The following is a 22,800-nucleotide window of genomic DNA, read 5'->3' on the forward strand; positions in this document are numbered from 1 at the left end:
TGAACTTTTCAATTGAACACGTGTTAGTTCTTAAGGACGTTTCCTTGAAATTATCGATAAAAATATTTCAACACAACTTTTTGGACCATTACTGTATTAACCAAAATCCTAGTTTTTAAAGTGAAATACTCGTAGTTTCGCACCACGATAACGTTTCACATCATACCGTACTATCGGCGCCAACGAAATGTGAACGAATTTCTGGTGCCATAGAAACGTCTTCTGTTTTGTTCTACATTAAATAAAACTTTGTTCACTGGCGTACTATATGTATGGAAGTTAAGAAAAGATTTCTATTACCTATAACTTTCTATTACAATTTTTACAATTATCGTCGAGTTTGGCAACAGCCCTCGCTTTTCCCATATCGGTCAAGTGTCGTGGCAGGTATATTGTTTAAAAATAAATTAAATCTGTTGACTAATTATGTTTGTGAAAATTGTCACAAATCTGTCACAAATCGCACGCCTATGATTGATGCTTCAACACACACTAGGAAAATTTGGCGTTCACATTTCGATGGCGCCGATAGTACCATTTCAAGAAAGTTTTGTCTGAGAAATAAATATATTGGAACATAAGGCTTTTGCGATTCAAGTCCAGATTAAACTCTTAAAAGATCTTAAAACTTTGCTTGTGACTTAAGTTAGCATAAAAGAAAATTTAGTTTTTTATACTCGCGATACTTCTTTCTCTTCACAACGCTTTCGTTGAAAATACCTTTTCCGAAACTTTTCTAACACAATTTAGGTTTAATGGACTCTCTACCAAATTTCTCTTTTTCAAGCGATTCCCAGCGTAGATTTCTATTAAATTTTTTGCGCGATTGTACTCTATTTGCTTGTTTACCACGTCTGTTTCCAAAACGGTAAGTTGTGTTTACTCGTTGCTAACGATAAACTCGACGGTACGTAATTTTGGTGTTCTAGAACGGTAAGTAGATTTATTCAAAATGTTGACACTTTCTGGAAACTTATACAGCTCTTGTAGTCGGCCTTCCTTGCCTCTGAAATTCATATTCATACCCCGAATTTTCCTTGTCTTCTTGATTATACATTGAGGTCGTTGGTTTCGAAAATTCTTTATTTGTGACGCCATGAAGAATTTTTCTTGGAAATTGATTCTTGTTTTCGACACAGACTTCCAGCCTCCGTGCCTTTTCATTCCAAGAAGGTCTTCACCTTTTTTAGCTAATAATGTAAGAGTAACTCATAGTCCTAGAGCTCTCTGGATTTCTCAGAAATCAGTGCCGAACGCACCCCACATTCCAAGTTTCTTCTACAACACCTACTTCGTTTTCGGAATCACTAAGATCACTTATTTTACTGCTTCTGTATTAACGACTGGCGTCAATATTTTCACAAAAAAACTACTGGAATGGTGGTAACTGTTTGCAGATTGCTATAGAAACACAATGCAAAAATTGACATTATGGCAGCTTGATGTGAAGGGCAACACATATCGCATTGTCTATTCTAGATATGGATGCTTTGTAAAAATATTCAATCGCGCAAAAAACATCATAAGCATCATGAATATTAGGGACAATTTACCGATCTCAGACAATAATTGGAGTCGTCGTTGTGATCTTCCTCCAAACAATTGTCTTCGATCGGTCCATTGTCCTTACTGTTCTCCATACTTAATATACTATTTATGTGAACTTTGTGACAATTAATTACGCAAAAATATATTGTTGATTAATTAATTAGTAAAATAATTAACAGTCCATAAACAGCAAAACATTAAATATTCACCAAAGTTGTTTATTCTTGGTGAGAATATTTCTACCAATTAATTTGCGGACTTCAACCATTTGCTTCTAAATATTTTTTTACAACATAAATTGATGTTTTTATTGGTGAAATTTTTAGGGAATAACAATAGAAAACGTTTACATAAACTTGTTTTACAAAGAACTTGCTGAAGGGAGCTAAATATTGAATTAAGAACATCTGAGTGACGGTCTGGAGATTTCAATTAATTTTTTTCGTCTTATTGTAAACCTGCGATATGAATTTTGAGATTGAAACTAAAACCAATTAATTTTTTTAATACTTAAAATAAATGGTAATATATTTAATCACTACAGCTTATCTTGCATTTGAAGTAAAGCTAGCATGAAAACAATAAAATATTTAAAGACTCTCGATGAACCATTGCATATTGTATGCATACTTTTTTCTACATTTTGCTAATAAAATAAATTTTATTATAAGTGGTCGAAAATCGTCTAGAATCGGTTTAATGCTTTATATCTTGGTGAAATCTTTCACGTTGTTCTTTACTGACGTCCGCGTCCCTCAGATATTCGGGAAAATAGTCCAAATGAGAATTTAAAAAATGCACTTTGTGACTTATTCGACAACCTAAGTTTTTGAACTTTTGTAATTTGGGCTTTTATGATTGCGGAGAAGGTTCTGGACAACTTTTTTAAAAGATTTCCAAGCCTTCAATTTCTTCCATTTTGGATTCAAATACTTCATCTTTCATAATCATAAGCTTCCGAATGTCTGGGCCTTCTTTTAATTTAGCTTCTGACAAATATGTAAAACATTTACTCTGCTTTGCTAGAGCCTTTACAAATTGTTTCATAAGTCCAAGTTTCATATGAAGTGGAGGTAGGAGAACTTTTTGTGGATCTATTAAATTTTTGCGTATAATGTTTTTGCCACCCGCTTTTAAAACAACTCTAGAAGGCCACTCCTTTCTGATTCAGTGTGCATCCTTGTTTCTGCTGACCCATTCACATAAGAAACAAGGATACAAGGTATATCCTCCTTGTTGTCCAAATTTGTCACTACTTTAACAACTTTTGTAAAATTATTTACAATTTCTTACAAAATAATAACAGAACTGCTTTAACAAATGAAATTTAATATTTCATTATTTTATTGCTTTCAACTGTCATAAATTCTCATTTTTCTCCTTTGTAAACTGCCTGCTAACTGCTCTAAAGCAAAAAATAGCAGATAACCAACCGTTGCCCTAGACAACACATTCAAAGTGACATTTCACGAGAAATTTGTCAAAACTGTTAAAAGCAAATGCGAAATCAATTTTAATAGATTTGGAAGCTTTGGGACGTCGTTTCAAACAATAAAAGTTTGTATGCAACTCGTTTCTGTGCAAATTGGGCTTTTCTAATTGCCCTCGAGGCCTTAAAATCATCGCTACGCTCGAATTTTTTGTTTAAACCTACTCTTATCGCGTAAAAACTGCACTATTTGTTTTTAAGACATCTGATAATAGTAGAAGAAAATTTTTTTTCTACGAAAACTAGATGTGATGGAATTTTTTAAACATTTTTACCGCAATCAGCACCTATAGTTGGCGCGGCGCACCACTGGAGTAATCACGAGATGTTCACGTGATAATTTGCTGCGACTTATTTATTTATTTTTGAACAATTTTATCTCATGTAATGATAATTCCTGTGTAAAGATCGAAAATTGATTATGATCATTATTTACGGCTGAAAATTTTATTAAAAATCTGTCTGGCCATTTTTTCAGTTGGTAACACAGATTGAACGGAATCTCAAATCTCAGTGTGAGTTTGAGCTCATTGTTTTGTATTTATTCTGTGATTTTACCGGCAACAAATTTACTGTGGTATTCCTGCTCTTTGCCATATTTCTGGCGGAGTGGAAGACATTTCTGAATACATATTTAATTGCAATTTTACTTGCGAAAAATGACAATATGTTCAGTCTAGATTCAAATTTAAAATTTTACTTTAAATGTCAACTTTGAAATAAAAGTATCACCAACAATCACAAAATTCCCTAATTTTTTTTAGATTGTGTATTGTTTTATTGATGATTCAACTCGCATATTTAAATCAAAGATTTCGTTAACGTCTGTCAATCACTGTAACTCTTTCGTGATACTTTTTTTTGAACAAAATAAATAAGTGATTATTTTTAAAAGCAACTCATTATAGTAACTAATAAAAATGAGTTTCACATTTTATAAAATAATGCGATCAGCTTCGCAAATCAATGCGATGTTCAAGTCACTTGTTATACTACTACTGATAATAATTTTATTTTTATTAACGCTATTATTCAATTATTTTTTTTTTTAAGACACGGTTTCTACATATTTTTATAGTTTTACTAAACGTCGGCCGTTACTAATCACATTTATTGCAATCAAATTAAATCAATAATTTTTAAATATAGAAACAAATTCCAGAGATACCTAGGAATGTAAAAAAAAATTCAATCAGAGGCGTCTAAGTAATGAACAAAAATTAATGGAACAACCCTCGCATACCAAACTATCTGAAATAGTTACAGATTATTTTGCGAGTTTTTTACAGCTGATTATTTCCTTACAGCGGGGATTAAGTACGGCACTCGCCTACGCCTCGTGACACAAAATCAACCTCACGAGTAATAGCTATCATTATCCGCTCATTAAATAATATAATATTAGCGTATTGATTTTCATTTATTTGTTATTCGTAATTATACGATTTTTAACCAATAAACGTCATTTTATAACGTGTACCTAAATGAACGTTCATATTGGATGATTCAAAATGATTGTGGATAAGTATGACAACTATGTACGAAAATGTATGTGACAACTTTGTGGGATATAGTTGACATTTCTTTGACAGTTCATAGTCACGCAATTTTGAAAATTGTCAAGTCAATGTGCAAAGGTATATTCCAGGATTTCACATAGACATTTTGACAATGAATCTGCAAATTTCCGTACCACTTTTTAGAATGGTAGTAATGGCGGAAACATAGACTCATCACATCACATGGACCAATTGGGACTCTTACTCTTGAAGGATCAATAATTATTAAATATTCAAATATTACAAAAATCTCAACTTGAGATTTATTTTCCATACTCAGTGTTTCAGATGCAACATATTGAACAACTTTAAAAGAAAAATAAGGAAACTGGAAAACAAAGAAAAAACAGACTAAAAATGGTAGATATAAGTAAACTACAGCACAGATGAGTAGAACACTGAAAACAAAAATAATAAAATTTGATAATAATTATAAACAAACAAAAAGTAGAACTATAAAAAGTATGATCTAACATAATTAATTATGATTGACTTAAAATTTGTTTATTGCAAAACAATTATTTTTTTCTGTAAGGCAAGTGGTCATGAAATGGCAAACAGTTGTTAGGTACGACTGATTTCAATTCCTGTAAACAAGTCTTGAAGATCCACATCTTCTACAAAAAAGAAGACATTTTTTTTTTACATTTTTACCTGATATTTTACAACGTACTGCTAAGCTGTACCACGAATTTTGTGGCACCCTGTATATTCACAGATCCAGAAATTGAGAGACAGAAAACCTATATGTCTATATCGAATTCTTATCGAAGAGTTAGCACTACATGGGATTTTTTTGGCAAAGTGTTCCGGAAGTCACGTGGTAGCTCTTGACAGTCTTTAAACAAGTACACACGATTGCCATACCAACTACTATGTTAGAAACATTTATGATAACTCCTTTTTAACTGTTTTTGATCTTGCTGTCATTCGCTACGTTGGTCCGTCAAGCCGGATAATGTGTTTATCATTTTTCAAGGCTGCATAATGGTACACAGAAAATGAGCATCTGAATCGGATGCACTGTATAATTTAGCTATTAGTTAGCAAATGTTTGGAATTCAAAAGTAACGAACTCACTGATGGTAGGTTAAAAAATGACACAACACAATTTAATTATTTTGCTTTTATTTCCGGGATTTCACATAGACATTTTGACAATGAATGTGCAAATTTTCATACCACCTTTTTAGATTCGAAATCTTCTTGCATTAGCGCCCGCACATGATGGATCGATCATTGGATATGGAACAGGGTACCCTTATGAAAAATCAATAATATGAATAATATGAATTCGAATACATATTACGAAAATCTTACCTGGCCATGCGAACGTTGCAGCGAAGTAAGCAGAAAGAAGTAGAAATACCATGAACTTCATCTTGACCAGTTGGTGAATGATGTATTGATGTCTAGTCGGCTCGTACAGCAGATTTTATAGCTGAATATGTTTCCTGATATACAACGCGGCTCAACAACAATTAAAGAGGTGATACATATTTGTGCTAGGACCTCGAGCGCAAACACTTTTCTCGTCACTTTGTACATATTTCACAATACGATTATTGGAATCATTAGTTTTCGATGGAAAATTTAAGGCGGTAGTTTTTTACCCTATAAAATATGGAAAAAGTTTAAACGAAGCATTACGATTATTAATTTAATTCCGATTGTCGTGCAAGATTTAGTTTATTACGTGCATAGAATTACAGTAACATAAACAATCACAATTTTTTTTCAAAAATACTTGAAAATATTTAAATCTGAAAAGACAATTATTCAAAATAAATTAACATCCTAATTATTCTGAAATAATACGTAATTTTGTAATTTTTCTTTCAAGAGAAGTAAGTCCTACGTGTTATTTTAACAATAAATCAACAAGACATAGGTAGTTAGGTACGTTAAATATATAGACAATGTAGCAAGAAAGATATTATTTAAACTGGACTTGCTAATGTCTCTAAAAAAATGTTGTAAATCAAATCAGAAATTTCCTCCTGTTTAATTGAATATGAAGTTCAATGTGTCAAAATTGTAATTTAGCTGTAAGTTTCCAACTAGAGACTTGTGCAGCACATGTATCTTCTTGAATCCTACTGTATATCATAAAATACATTGAGCCATAAATCCTTGCGAAGCTTGGAAATAATCATCCATCATTCCTCATGGAGTTGTTGACATCTGTTCACTTGTTCCTAGCTCTGTTCGCACTTGAAGAGGACTTATATTTTTTAAGATCCTTCAGTAATTTATTATTGAGGTCTAAGAGCTACCGTTATGTGTGACGGTGTCAGATCTTGTATTCGTAGCAAGACAGGAAATACACAGGGCAACCATCTTCCAATCTAAAAATATATTATGAAAGTTTTAACTTTGTGAAACGGCGAAATATTAAAGTGTTGTTGCTTCATCCTATATTACTTCATGAAATACAAAATGTAAGAAAAGGAAGATAATACTGTATTCTTCAACTGTTTGTGCTCTCTGCCCTTAGATGTTTACATTAAGAATGCTTGCATGAAGAACAAATTTTCTGAAACTTGCCCAGCAGAATGTATTTTCAAAAGACTTTTTCCAAATTGTTTGTCCCAGAGTTTCATATCACTGTAATACAGCTGCACTTAACTACGTTTTGCTTAATTTACTACAAAGATAAAGAAAATACAGACAGAGTTTCTGGTCGAATATTTATTGTCACGTTCAGTACCCTGTTCATTCATGACAAAACAAAATATTATAATCTTATTGCTTTATTCTTTGAGAACTTCAATAAATGCATATGTAATGATTTGGGAGATATTTTTAGTTTTTTTTTTGAAAAAATCGGACGATAATTGAATATAAACTACATATATTTCGAATTTCTTCAATTGTTAATGATGCTACAGCGTTTCTTATGTGCTGTCTTAGTTCTTCAGCACTATTACTCATGTCTTCTCTATTATTTATTGTAAATTAGTCACTGATCCAGTTTTTAGAAACTTTTTTATAAGCTTCTGCACACCCATGCTTGATAAGTTTTGGGAAATTTTTCATTAAATTTTGTAATTATGTGACGGAGACTGATCCATCACTGAATTAAATAAATTCTTTGTTCTAAAGACAACATTTTAAAATTATTTTTAACAGTAATAAGTTGTTTGTCAAAAAATAAGGCCAACTTGATGAATAAATAAAGGATTAAAACAAAAACTGAATGTATAAACATCAAACAAATTTAAACTAAATTTTGAGATGCGAATCAATCGCAAAAATTCTTGGGCAAATCTTGGTCAAGTCTGGAATAATATAGGGTAGAAAGAAGAAGGCAAGAGGTCATCGAACTTGTGAAAGACACTTTTAACTTGTCATCTGTTTATTAAAGATAAATTTTCTCGTTCTACCTCGGACCACAGCTACTATGAACACTGGTGGAGCTTCCCCGACAACGAGAGCTCCAAATAACAAAAAATTGAATAAAAAAACACTTAAAATTATCAATAAGGTTGCCTTGTAGAGAATAGTTCTTCCCAATAGTTCAATACAAAGGACCACATTTAGTAAATTTGAAACAAATTAAATGCAAGATTTTGAAAAAAAAGTTGATCTTTTTCGAATTCTCTAATGAAATAATTTAGTAATGATGATTGTGAAATTAAATCTTGAACTTAAATCGAAATTAAAGAATTGAAAAAAATAATTACCTTCAAGATGAAAACGTCGCGGGCACTCTGCTCTCAATATACTTACATCTTAGCTTGAGCACAATCAGAAATCAAGTTATTTGTTGTGGTTCCACTTGTTGCTAATTTTTTTAAACCATCCTATTTTCTCAAGCACTACATTCTTGATCAAAGAGCCCAGTCTATAAAATTCAAAATTCGTTCTTTTAACCTGCCACATTAACATTATCAACATTTCTAGAACTTTCGTTATTGACTCTAAATATCTGACTCGACGGTGATAATAATTGTGGAGCAAAAAACTAAGAAGAGAGAAGGAGAAATGAAACGAGCACCTAAATGAGCTTGAAATGTTTTTATGCAGGTGTTAAGGAGTTTGATATTTACAATGCCACGACCATGAAATTGTGATGATTTTCTAAATCTAAGAATTGATCTAATTTTTCAAAGACTTTCTAATGAGTTTGAAGTCTTTATTTTCTCACTCTCTCTCTTGTTTTTTGTTGGTCTCCACGATGAAGTGATTTATTTCTAATTTTCACTTCTCGCTCTTCGACTACACATTTAATAACATTTTTAGAACGGTTGAAGAAGTCACTTAATTTAGTAGTAAACATTAATTTAGTGTTTTTTTTTGCCGTTAATGCTATATGAGCTTTTATCATCCTTGTACCTGCTTTGGTTTCTCGGACTGCTAAATTAGCACTTTTGAAGATGACCACAAAATATCTTGAGAAATGTTAAAATTTACAGTTAACAAATATTCCGCCCCCAATAAATAGTTCTTATGACGTTTTCTTCAAATTATCGAAAAAAATCAAAAGTATATTTCAACGCAACTACTTGGACCATTACAGTATTAACCGAAATCCTAGTTTTTAAAGTGAAATAGTTTTGAACCATGATAACGTTTCACATCATACCGTGCCATTTCAAGAAAGTTTTGTCTGAGAAATAAATATATTGGAACATAAGGCAGCATGATGTGAAGGGCAACACATATCGCATTGTCTATTCTAAATATGGATGCTTTGTAAAAATATTCAATCGCGCAAAAAACGTCATAAGCATCATGAATATTAAAGACAATTTACCGATCTCAGACAATAATTGGAGTCGTCGCTGTGGTCTTCCTCCAAACAATTGTCTTCGATCGGTCCATTAATTGTGCTTACCGTTCTCCATACTTAATATACTATTTATCTGAACTTTGTGACAATTAATTACTCAAAAATATGTTGTTGATTAATTAATTAGTGAATTAATTAACAGTTCATAAACAGCAAAACATTGATAAATATTCACAAAAATTATTTATTCTTGGTGAGAATATTTCAACCAATTAATTTGCGGACTTAAACCATTTGCTTCTAAATATTTTTTTACAACAAAAATTGATGTTTTTATTGGTGAAATTTTTAGGGAATAACAATAGAAAAGGTTTACATAAACTTGTTTTACAAAGAACTTGCTGAAGGGAGCTAAATATTGAATTAAGAACATCTCAGTGACGGTCTGGAGATTTCAATTAATTTTTTTCGTCTTATTGTAAACCTACGATACGAATTTTGCGATTGAAACTAAAACCAATTAATTTTTTTAATACTTAAAATAAATGGTAATATATTTAATCACTACAGCTTATCTTGCATTTGAAGTAAAGCTAGCATGAAAACAATAAAATATTTAAAGACTTTCGATGAACCATTGCATATTGTTTGCATATTTTTTTGTACGTTTTGCTAATAAAATAAATTTTATTATAAGTGGTCGAAAATCGCGCCGTTGTGTATCTTTCTAGAAACGGTTTAATCGGCTTTTTTTGTAACAGGACTTTTTGTGCTTCGTCCAGTGAGACCCCGACTTCGTCTCGGTATTCAATTCCTGGGCTTTGCACAAAAAAACTCACTTCTACTCTTAATTGAAGAATAAAATATTCTTTGAAACAATAAACCATATAATTTTTACAAGGATTGCACACACGGTGTCCCAGAATATGTTTGGATCAAATGTTTCCTCGTCACTATGAATCAGAGCCTTTTGTGTCCTTTTCAAATTTTGAATGCAAAAGCAATTGAATTAAAATTTTAAAGTTACTCTGAAAAATTAATAGATATTTACATTAGCGTACGGTGGGGTATTTTATAGCGCAAAAACTAGGTTTCACGAGGCGAAGCTGAGTGCCTGATTAGTTTGAGCACTGTAAAATATCCACCGTACAACATTTGTGTTAGATTTTTCGGCTGCCCAAATGTTTTATTTTGCACTTTTGCAGATTTTTATGAAATAACAAACGTCAAACTGTTTGACATAGACAGCTGCCAACTCGATAGGTTGTGTTTTCCCTATTATGATTATGATTATTTATTAATCAATAAATATTTAAAAAACATTTATCTGAAAAACAATACACGTAAATGTGTTTTTTTACACTAAATTAAAGTAACGTATGAACACTTTAATTTTAAAGTAATCGTAAAAAGGGTAAATTAACCATGCGTGCTACTGCACTCCCCCAGAAATTTACAACATACATCGGTAAATCGCACCTAAACCTAAATTGAAAGGTAAAGGTGTGTTTCACAGTTAGGGAAGCCGAAATATTCAAAAATTAGAAAAATCTTAGCTTGCCATGTGAACGTTGCAACGAAATAAGCAGAAAAATGTAGAAATACCATGAATTTCATCTTGTTAGATTTCAATAGAAAAGGCAAAGCGGTCTTTTCTTTGAGTAGTCTTTGTTTGTAGAAAACTTACATTTAAATAGAAAGTGTTAATTTTTTCCAAAGAATTCTATTTTCGTGATTTCTTTAATACAGGGTGATTTTGAAAGTTGTGCAGATATTTTAATCACGAGCTACTGGCTTCATGTAGAACTCGGAAAAAATATTTAAAAAATTCTATGTCAAAAAATAAAATGTCATTTATTTTTTGAGCTACAATTTTTTTTTATTGCTTTTGGTTTCCTACGTTGTCCTACAACCTCGTAGGTAAAATATCGGCACATTTTAAAAATACACCCTTGTATATCATGTTTTATAAAATGTACGCCATTTCATTAAACAAATGTCAGTCTCTGACAGGTTTTGCAAAATTATTGGTTACAACAAATTTCAAATTTGAGAAAACTAGAGTAGTATACTCGTATAAGAGAAAGTAGGCTCGATCCTGGTTCCTAGGGGAGTTTTTGAGAGTTAGATTTGAATTGGCAGCCTGGTTGCCACAAACTTTGTGAAGTAAATGCAAGCCAATCTAAATAGTTAAGTTAAAATAATATTTATATTTTAATTTCACTCTAGAAACATTTTGTTAATGAGCAATTTTATTAAAACGCAGATATGTAGTGACAATTCTGACAATAACAGCGCAGCCAATTAGGAATCGACAAACGCCCCTAGGAACCAGGCTGGAGCCAACTCTATTTAATATACTAATTTTAGAGAAAAAGAGTAATGGGTCGTCGGCCAAAAAGATTAATACGTTACTAATGCGGTAGGTAGGCATTTTACATCGCTCGGTTTGTTTCAATCTAAAAACTTCGCGCATCGCGCTGTAAAATGTAGCCTACAGCATTTGTAATGTAAATAACAATTAATGTCAAATTTTTATTTATTATTTACGTAAGATATTAATTGTAATAAACAATTTACAATAACTGATCAAAATGACCCCCATCTTCATCCAGGCACGCTCGAACTCTTCGCCCAATTTCATTGTGCCATGCAATTCATCCAGGTTATACACAGGATGCTAGAAAATGGAGTTCTTTAAATACGCCGACAAAACGAAATCACATGGCGTGGGGTCACAGGATTTACGAGGATAGGGTATCGGTTGGAACGAAGGTCTAGTGAAAAAGCAAAACAATTGCTTAACGAAATTAATCATTTGAACCTTAAATTCATTTTCATTTATTATTCGTTCCTTGGAGATCTCGCGGTCGGGGAGACTCCGCCAATGTCCACCGCTCTCAATTAGCTGTGGTCCGGCGCAGTGCACAAAATTAAGCCCAGTCACCCACAAATGAGGTTATGAACGGTTGACAAAACAGCTGACATGTGAAAAGTGTGAAAAGAAATTAATTAAAGCGCCAAAGTTATTCTAAAAAATGTATTAAAGCCAAATATTTTAATACAAAGATTGAAAGATAGATAAGGACTAAAAAATAAACTACAAAATGTAGTTACTCTAAAGCCATTTTGTTAACTGTTCACACTTAACACTCTTAATTCTTTTTATCATTCTGAAATGTATTTAGTTTTCTTTTTTTTTCACAGCCACAGTCATCGGTATTTTATCTGTGACACGTGCCATATTTTTACCCATCTTTGATTCAACTTACGAACCCATCAATCATTATTGTATACAGTGAGTTTTTTTTAAGACTGGCCATAGGGTTTTACATGCTAATTTTTCAACCCCCTGTTAACTTTTGTTCTGATGAAAATATTCAAACCATTTTTGGAACAAAGTTGGAAGATTTTTCAAACTATCGGATAGATTACAATTCAATATCCCAAACTGTCGAAAATGTTGTGAAAAAAATATTTTTTAGCGCGCCGAAAGTGTCCAAAAGTGGAGATCGTCAGGTGCTGGTTGAGCCGACAATGGCGCTACTCTGGCGGCCGCTCGACGTACTATTATTTCGGCGCCCTAATAGTATATTAAAAGACAAGTTTCATAAGACCAGTCTTGAAGCACGAATTCAAGATTAAAAAACGAGTGGCGTAGCCACGAGTTATTTTAGTGAATGAGTGCTTCGAGGTCTTATGAAACGAGTTTTTTATACTCTTTTTTGTAATTTGCCCTTTTTAAGCCGTTTTTAAACAAAAATGTTTATTTTCCTCGATTTAGGGATTTTTGTGGCGGTTGGTAATGTCTTAATTTTAAAAGTGAAAATTTGATCAAGTCTTCAAAGTCGCCTTTTGTTTTATCCTAATTCTGTCACAAAACACGAATATGGAAGATAATCTTTCATGTACGCCCGCTAAAATACGTGAAATTTCCAAAAATACGGTCGCGAATTTGTTGCCTGATAAATCCTGATAAATAATTCTTTGCACATTTTGTAATTTAAACTGACATGCATGACGGATCAAGCTTTGCCAACCTAAAAATTTTCGTAAAATGTTCCGTGAAATAATGGCTATAAGGACATCCCAGATGATGACGTCGCGTTCGTTAATATGTCTATTAGAGAATCAAAATGGAGGCAAATTACAAAAAAATATTTTTTTCACAACTTTTTCGACAGTTTGGGATATTGAATTGTAATCTATCCGATAGTTTAAAAATTCTTCCAACTTTATTCCAAAAATGGTTTGAATATTTTCATCGGAACAAAAGTTAACAGGGGGTTGAAAAATTAGCATGTAAAACCCTATGGCCAGTCTTAAAAAAAACTCACTGTATATGTTAGCATCACCCTCGCTTCGCCCCGAGCGTCGATCGGAAGACCGCGCGGAAAATAGGGGAAGGACGACATTATTCCTGTGAGTACCAATGTGAACTATTGTTAGTAACACCTCCTGTTCAAAAGAAGCAGAATAAAGTGTTGAGTGAAGCCAAAGATTTTTAATCTTTAACATACCGGGTGTAGAATTGGTTTACGAGACATAGGATTTTACATGTAAAAATAAAGAGTGTCAATTATTGGCTCCCCTAACAATTTTATGGCAAAATAGTTAAAATGAAAGTTGGAGAGAATTAAAATTACTGTCTAATTTTATTCTAACATCTTGTGGTACTGAAAGAAAGGCGAGAAAAGAGTTAACACAAAAATACTAAAAAGTACTTCTAGGCATGAATTTCTAATTCTTTCTTTAAATGGTATACGGAGGATCTTCTTTAAGAAATTTCCAAGCAACATTTGCTTCAGGTTTCCCAGACCGACCAATTTCAGCCATAGAAACAATTCGAAGAATTGGAACATTTAATGGAAGATACCTTTTCATTCGTCCTGTAGTCCTGTACGAGTTCATTTGAAAGGCAGATCAAAAGAAAATTAAATAATAGTGGAACCACCCGACAAATAATTTTATAAGTCAAATTTCATTGCTACTACTGCTTTTTAGTATTTTTGCCTTAACTCCTTTCTTGCTTTTCTTTCAGTACCACAAGATGTTAGAAAAAAACAAAGAGTGGAATTAGACAGTACTTTTAATTCTCTCTAACTTTCATTTTAACCATTTTACCATAAAATTATTAGGGGAGCCAATAATTGGATCTCCTTATTTTTACATGTAAAATCCTATGTCTCGTAAACCAATTCTACACCCGGTATATCTGTTGTACAATAAACACATTCAACCGTTACAGCTTTTATTTAGAGTTCCATCGTTTAACACAGATATTTTGGCAATAAATGTGTACAGTTTTATCCTTCCGTTCTACTGTTCCTCAAGGTGTTTTACACATTCTGGGAATAACGAGGGTGAATTTTTAATCATCCATACTCTATCAGGACTAAGGGGTAGCTTGTCTGAAAAACCAATAATTATTAAATATATATTTTAAAATTGCAAAAATCTTACATCTACATCTACTCGAACATGCGAGCGTTCCTACGAAGTAAGCAGCAAAAAGTAGGAATACCATGAATTTCATCTTGACCGGTTGGCGAATGATGTTTCGTTGGCTCGTACAATACGTTTTATAGCTGAATGTGATTCTCGATATACAGGGCGAATCAACAAAATAATTGAAGAAATGTTATATACATGTATTAGGACCACCAGTGCAAACATTTTTCAAGTCACTTTGTATATATGTATTACATAGCGCGATTATTCGACTCATTAGTTTGCAGTAAAAAGGCAAAGCGATAATTTTTCGCCTTAAAAAATATTCAAAAAATTAAAACAAACCATAAAGATTTTTTCAATTTTATTCAGATTGTCGTACATGATTTAGTTTATTACGTATATGGAACAATAATTACGATTTCTTTTCCTGTCCAGCGTTAATTTTCAGACATACAACTTATTTAAAACTGAAGAATGAAAATTTAAATGATTCTTAAATGATAGCGATTTTGAATATTTTTTCAATCGAAATAAGTTCTACGTTTTTTTTAATATTTATATCAAAGCGATGATTTAATTACACTCAATGCAACTAACTGAAATCTCAAAATTCAAAATTCATCGGGTGACTGACACAAAAAAGTTTAATTTTTGAATGTCAGTCATGATGACAGTAGAAGGTGCTTTACAGAGATTTTGTTGAAGTGACAGAAAAATAGTGCCCGAAATTTTAATTCCGCAACTGTATTGTCGCAAACAAAAAAAAACTGGTCGTCAAAATCATTTTTTGACGCAATGGAAAATGCTCCATTGTAAAACGATCGTAAAATCATAACCTATCATCATGTTGTATGACATTAATTGACACTAATTATTTCATTTTTTGACAATCTAACCAAATTTTGAAATGACATTGACGACCAGATTTTTTTGCACGCGATAGTACACATGTTATTTTTGTAAAAAATCCCGAAACAGGTCAATTATTTTTCCTTGCCTACATTTCGGCGTATATGGTTTTTGTTTATCAGCTCCCGGAAGTACCCAACTAACTCTAACACATTTTTTTTTTTCAAATAAAAGGGTATGTCAGGTGTTTGAAAAGGCCACTTCGCAAGGAATACAACGCACTATTTGTTTCCTGAATATTTTCAAAGCTTAAGCGTTAAGTTGAACAGCCTTGATTGCCTTTTGCCTTCTTGTCAAGGAAATGCGTATAATTGTGTGTTTTGCATTTTCTTTGTTGCTTTTTTAGAACCAATTTTCTTAGTTACGAATAAAAATATTTGCCAAGGCACCACAGTGGGGCGAATGGCCTATTTCGCTGCCGAAAACTCGAAAAATAGGTGTATCGCTCTGTAAACATGTACTGTAAGATTTTCGGGGCCTCTGATTACGAATTTGATATCAGATTTATCAAATTCAAAATGGAATCGTATTTATAATAACCAGTGAACAATTTGAATGAAAACGAAAATAACAGAACCGAAATAAACATATACTTCGATAGAGACGTTTTGTTCAAGACATTTTTAATTTTTTGCATAAAAAACATGCACAGTTCGAGGAGCATTATTCCCTCTCATTTTCGATATAAGAGGCTGCAAAAATTTGTTCTTTGAGTTTTGGGAAATCGAGAAACGATCACCTTTTATTTTTGAAAATTTATTTTCAAGAATTTCTAGTTGTTTTTTAATTTAGAACGCCATTTATCAGGTAAGGAGATCATAACCATGAAGTTTACCGAGACCCATGGCGGTAATCATAGAGCTGACGGAGCGCGCCAACGTTTGCCACGCAAAACGTTAACAACTGTAACTTTTAAATAGGCAACTTTAGGCACTGCGCACTTTAATATTAAAAAAATATACACTTTAATGAATTCCACTTTTATCCCGGCATGAAACAAATAAATGTGAATTGCAGTCCTACATTTAGCGTTGATTTTACAAAAGAAGCAAAACATTTTTTCTCAATTAAAGTACATTCAATAATTCTACATATCTTGCTGATCGATTTCCATTTTATAAAATCAAAATCGTCCACGTTGTTTTTTCACTATGATCACTTGAATTTTATGTTAGAAACACGGCAGCGGAGCGTCGCACGTGCTTACTCGAGAGGGCTAAATTTCGACAGCCCTAGGGAAGCAGGCATACAACATTTTCACCTAAATCTTTTGGATTTAGATGCACCAAAGCTTCCTCTATAAGATATTTTCGAGTTTTCGACAGCGAAACAGGCCATTCGCCCCACTGTAAGGCAGTCAGATATTATGTTCGTCAAGTTGTCAAAGTAGTTCCAAAATGTCATATTTAACAGAAAATCTGGATATCGAGATTCTGATAGTGATCGGTTAGGGTGACAGAAGATGAAGTCAGGTTGAAGTTGTCCACTTGTTTCAAGAACAGTATCCGGATCTACCACCCATTAGTCAAAGTACCGTAAGCAAGATTGAGGCACAATACCGGAACTAGGGTAATATGAGGGTTGTCCCCAGACAGCGAGAACCCACTGTTGGAGAGAATCCTACGCTAAACTTGTTATTAACTCTTCAAGAAAACACAAGAGAACGCTTAGATCTGCAAAGCTGCATCCTTACAAGATGCTGATGGTCCAGGAATTAGCTGAAGGTGACCCGAACCGCCGAATCCAATTTTGGGAGCAAATGAGCGACAATAACCAGATGTCATTAGCATCCATAGATTTTTCAAACGAAGTTTCACCTAGTGCAGGTAATCGCCACAACTGGGCCGTTATTGTTATTGGACTGACCGTAACCCTCATTGAATATCAGAAACTCATACTCAGTTCCCGCAAAAACTCAATATATGGACTGGGTGATCTAATATTGAAACCAGTATTCTTGCATGGAACTCTTGATGGAGCAACATACCTTACGTTGCTTCAAGAAGATCTCAAGCCAGGGTTAGCGGCCTTATTTCCAAATCTGTTCAATTCCGATTTCCCCGATGAAAGAATATGGTATCAACAGGACGGAGCTCCACCCCTTTATGCTCTGATCGTTCGTAGATATTTAGACGAAGTTTTTCCCAATTGATGGGTTGGAAGAAGAGGTCAAACTGAGTGGCCAACGAGCTCTCCGGATCTTACTCCCCTCGACTTTTTTTTATGGGGATATCTCAAGAGTAAGGTAGCTTCTCATATTAATCTTATTAATATTTCTATAATTTTCGTTGATTCTACTTTTTCTACAAAAATTTGAGATTTTAAGATTTGAATTTTCTTGGGATCATAATTTCTAATTTACGTAATTTGTTGTTGGATCACAAATCTAAAAATGACTTTTGTAAATTATGGTCAAAAAAATAAAACCGTTACGATGAGGATCGAGAAACGTTCTCTATTTTTAATATTACCGGCCTAAAAAATTAACCGGTTTTCCATCTCCTTAGCAACCAACTAAAAACAAAATACAAAAAGTGGAGGGTACCTGAACTCATCCGATTGGTCCGCGACAAAACTCCGGGAGGCAAAACTTAAGGTGTTCTGGCTAGCGCGTCATAAAAATATTTATAGACTCTCTGATTCTATGAAGTATTGCATATTTCTTGCATACTTATTTGTACATTTTGGTAATAATGTAAATTGTAGTAATTGAAGAAAAAAATATTCTTATAAACGATAAAGCATATACAGGGTGTCTGAAAATTCGCGAATTCCGAATTCAGCGCGTTGAAGGGGATCGCTTCAGTAGTCCAAATATGGAAATAAAAAAAAAAATCGGGACACCCCCCACAAAGATACATTGGTCTGAATGTGCACTCTTTGAACTGCGTTTTCTTCAAATACAGGCTGAAAAGTTCAGTGTTGTTAATTGTTATTTATGGTGGATATGATTGTGGAAAATAATAACGTAAAACAATTTTTTGAAGAACAGCTTTACTTTGGAGTAAAAAAAACTTAAATTTTTGTAATTTTTCTAAAAAATGGAACGGCAACGTAGCTTGAATAGTATTTTGTCACTGTAGTTATGAAGGCTGCTGTGTGTATTGAACAAAATTAAAGTGCTTATATCTTCTTCGGGAAGAGCGAATTTTTTTTCTAAGTATTTTTCGAGCTTCACTGGGTCCTTCCCTATCATGTTCTGAATTCGGAATTCGCGAATTTTGAGACATCCTGCACTTTCCTAATTTTTACAAGTATAGTACACGCGTGTTCCAAATCCCAAAATATGGTTAGATCAAATATTATCTCGTCACTATAAATCAGAGCCTCCTGTGTCTTCTTTAAAGTTGAAATGCAAAGGCAAACTCTATTTTAGTTGAATTTCCCGTAAAATTATGTTGAAGTAAAATTTTAAAATTATTTTAAATGATTTCTATTAAATTCAAATTTCTTTAAGAACATTCTAATTCCATCATTTTTTAAATACACAGGCTGAAAGACATATACTAAAAAATTAACTAAAAGTATACTTTCTCTAAAGCCATTTTATTAACTGTTCACACTTAACTTCCTTTAAATTCAATTCACAGCCATCCGTATCTTATCTGTTACTTTCCAAATATTTCTGCACAAATTCCGAAGTCACTAACCTATTGAGGATATAAAAAATTACACAATAACATTTAACTATTTAGATTTTATTTTGAACGTCATTTTTTGGCATGGATATGGAATTACAATAAACATACATTGTTTCATTCAATATTTATTTAGTATATTGTAATCAGTAACTGTTTCAGCTGTTGAAGACCAATAATTATTAAATATTCAGAAAGTACAAAAAACTTACAATCGAATCCTAGGGAGTAAACCCAAAGAAGTAGATATACCATGAATTTCATCTTGACCAGTTGGCGAATGATGCCTGGTTGACTCGTACAGTAGATTTTATAGCCGAATATGTTTCCCGATATACAGTGCGACTCAGCGAAATAATTGAACAGAAGTTAAGTATTTGTGCTAGGACCTCCAGCGCAAACATTTTTCTGGTCACTTTGTACATATTACATAATTATAAAAAAAATATTATTCGTTTATTCGCCTCATTAGCAGAGATCGGATTCAAATAGGCGTTAGGTAGGAAGCGGAGAATCAGTTCCTAATATAATTGCATGCAAAAATGCTAACCAAGTAGCCCAAGTACTAATCGCTCACAATTGATGTGGTTTCATTATATTATTATAAATACAATTAGCACACGAAATAATGCTAGTTAATCCGACTTACGATGGTGTTTATTGCTGAACAGGTCGACTGTATGGTTTTTACCGAGTTTTTGTTCCGTTTTTATTCAGCCTGAGACGGAAGCAATGTTCGGTGGCGTCCCAAGTGTTGAGCGAATTTATTTGAATAAACTTCGATAATACCTAGTCCAATCAATAGGGAGTTTTACCTTGCAAAAGGTCCAGAAAAGTTTATACTTGGCATATTGGAGAATAGGGGTGCAAAATCACATTTTTGCGATTATTTTATTATCCGTGCGAGATACGTCTATCTAAGTTATTATAGAAAATGTAGAGCATGCAATTCTCTACATTTTTTGTTCTTTATGTTTTTTTGTCAGATCAATAGTTTCGTAGTTACAGCGTGTAGAAATCGAGAATTTCTTTTATTTTTGTACTTTTTATTCTTTTCCACACCACCACAGAGGTAGAGCAATAGGGTGCGGTTTTTTTTTTGACGTGGTGTTCCCAGTGGGTATAGTCCACGATGCAGTAGAAGTTTACTGTTTTACTCTTTTTGATCTCTTTGTAACGTAGACGGACGCGAATTTTCGTTTTGAAGTCTTTTTTTCAACCTCCAATTATGACGATAGGTTATTGGATTATTGGATTATTAAATCAAATTTTGAATAAGCTGCATGTAATTTTATTTTTTTTCCAAGACACTAACGACCAAAGCAAAAAAAAGATCACGCATATCCATCACAAAAACCCATGGAAAAAAGCACTTTCAGTTTTTGATTGAGCCAATGATGCCTTATACAGGGTTATTCTAAATGATTGTAGTCGAAGCAGGCCATGCTCATGTTATTACGTTTTTGCCGCTTTCATGTGAACTGTCAGTTGTGTCGCTGTCACTGTCATTTTTTAGGTGAAAAGTGCAGTGATGAGGATTTTATTTATTTTTGTTAAATTAAGGATTGAATCCAGAAATATTGAGTTGTTTTACACCCAATTTAACACATCATTTTGATGATTTTTTTATGTGGAGCGGCAACCATAAATTTTACATTCAGTTTTCACGCCTACTTCGACTACAATCATTTAGAATAACCCTGTACAAATGTGTTGATTGATTTTTCGAGAAAAAGAGGCCAAAAGTTTGGGAGCCACTGAATTTATGAGAAAATGGATGCACCGCATCATCACGTTCGTCAGATTAGAGCATGGACGGTCATATATCTTTTCCAAATTTTGGCAGACATTTTGAGCAACTTCTTTGACGTTTCCTTTTATGGCTTTACTCACAATTACAGACATTTTACTTTGTTGTTTATGGTTTCGTAATTTTCTGAATATATTGCAGATACTATTTATCATCACTTTACAAATGTTATCAAAAATTTATGATGAAACTCAAAAAACTTACCTAAACGATAAAAATCACACATAATCTCGAATGACTTTATTAGATTGGTCGTAGAGGTAATTTGAATTGTTAGCAACTGGAATCTGCATTTGAATTTGGCGCTTCAGAATCCGGGAAGTCCCGAGCCGCTGCCTGTCCAAGTCGTCGTATTGGGGAAGGACACTTCACTTGCGAACGAACTGGCCTGGGATACACAGCCGCTCATTGTCTTGTTCTTAGTTCTTTGTTTTGAATTTTGAGTTTATTCTGTTCTGTGTTGAGTTCTAATACAACTTTTTGTAAAAGCTATTAGAATAGAGAAAAACCTGTCACGTGACTTTGCTGCGCGAATACATTTTAATAGTTTGCGTATGTCACTTTAACAGACATTTTTAGACATAACAATTAGGAATTGCAATCCAGCAGCGTTTTCAATCCAGCTGGATGTTTGCTGGATCAACATCATTCCAACTGGATCCAGCACTATATTGATTTTTTCAAGAATTACTCAAAAAACTTTAATTATTTAGACTGGTCACTACAAATCAGTAAAACTTCTTACCCATTTAGACAGTAAACTTAATTTTGGGTTGGTTTAACAATTGAGATTGAGATAATTAATGTATGGGTATTTTACAGCACGGAAACTAGGTTTCAAGCACTCGGCTTCGCCTCGTGCGAGTGCTGTAAAATACCTACCTTACGACATTTGTATTAGACTTTTTCGGTTGACCAAATGTTTTATTTTGCAGATTTTAATGAAACAACAAATGTCAAACTTTTTGACATACAGAGCTGAAAATTTTGAAAGTATAACTAATTCCGCAGAGGAAATTGCAAACATATTAGATGTAGATCCAGTTTTTCCAAAAATTCCAAAGAAGAAAAAGAAAATAAAGTTTGATTATGAGGCGAATGATGAACAAATAATTAACCCAAAAGATAATATAAAAAAAAAATAAAGTTTGCAGAAAGGCGGCTCATAAGCAGCCAATATTTTCTTGCACGTAATGCCTATGAAGGCTTTGTCGATACAAACTTTTACACTATAGAAATGTTCAAGCATGCTGAGTAGACTGTTTCACCATAATTATGCGGTAATCAAGAAGCAAACTTATTTCTTTACTCTTCGCTTCCCTTACCTATTTTTACAAAAACATATCATCTTTGGTAGGTGATATTTGAAAATTAATTACTTGCGGATCTGCATCGCAGGTCGAAAAATGCGCTGGATCCAGCTGGAGTGTTGGATCCAGCAATTGCAATCCCTAATAACAATACCTATTTCAGAACCTGTTAACTGAAATAAAATGAAGCCACACCTGCGCAAGTGCGCACCTGACTCACCACCTCCCCCTACAGAAAGAAATGGACTAATCCGCTCGAGTCTCTTACGCATAACACGTCAAAGCTTCTTCTCTATTTAAATTACCTCTACGTCAAAGCTACCCACCAAATTTGAAATTTTTCTGCGA

General features: G+C 33.1%; 3 long non-coding RNA genes across 3 annotated transcripts; all 3 read right to left on the reverse strand.

The window, feature by feature from the left end:
* Nucleotides 1–5,707: 5,707 nt before the first annotated feature.
* LOC138122351 (uncharacterized) lies at nt 5,708–6,070 on the reverse strand. The gene is made up of 2 exons (XR_011156436.1): nt 5,917–6,070; nt 5,708–5,856 (listed from the first exon to the last, which is right to left on the reverse strand). It is a non-coding gene; the product is annotated as an uncharacterized lncRNA (long non-coding RNA).
* An 8,495-nt stretch (nt 6,071–14,565) lies between these two features.
* LOC138122355 (uncharacterized) lies at nt 14,566–14,882 on the reverse strand. Its single transcript, XR_011156440.1, has 2 exons — nt 14,795–14,882; nt 14,566–14,742 (listed from the first exon to the last, which is right to left on the reverse strand). It is a non-coding gene; the product is annotated as an uncharacterized lncRNA (long non-coding RNA).
* A 4,489-nt stretch (nt 14,883–19,371) lies between these two features.
* On the reverse strand, nt 19,372–20,201 carry LOC138122358 (uncharacterized). The gene is made up of 2 exons (XR_011156443.1): nt 19,545–20,201; nt 19,372–19,494 (listed from the first exon to the last, which is right to left on the reverse strand). It is a non-coding gene; the product is annotated as an uncharacterized lncRNA (long non-coding RNA).
* Nucleotides 20,202–22,800: the final 2,599 nt, after the last annotated feature.

Source organism: Tenebrio molitor, chromosome 1, assembly GCF_963966145.1.
Source record: "Tenebrio molitor chromosome 1, icTenMoli1.1, whole genome shotgun sequence".
In the NCBI taxonomy this organism is placed as follows: Eukaryota; Metazoa; Arthropoda; class Insecta; order Coleoptera; family Tenebrionidae; genus Tenebrio; species Tenebrio molitor.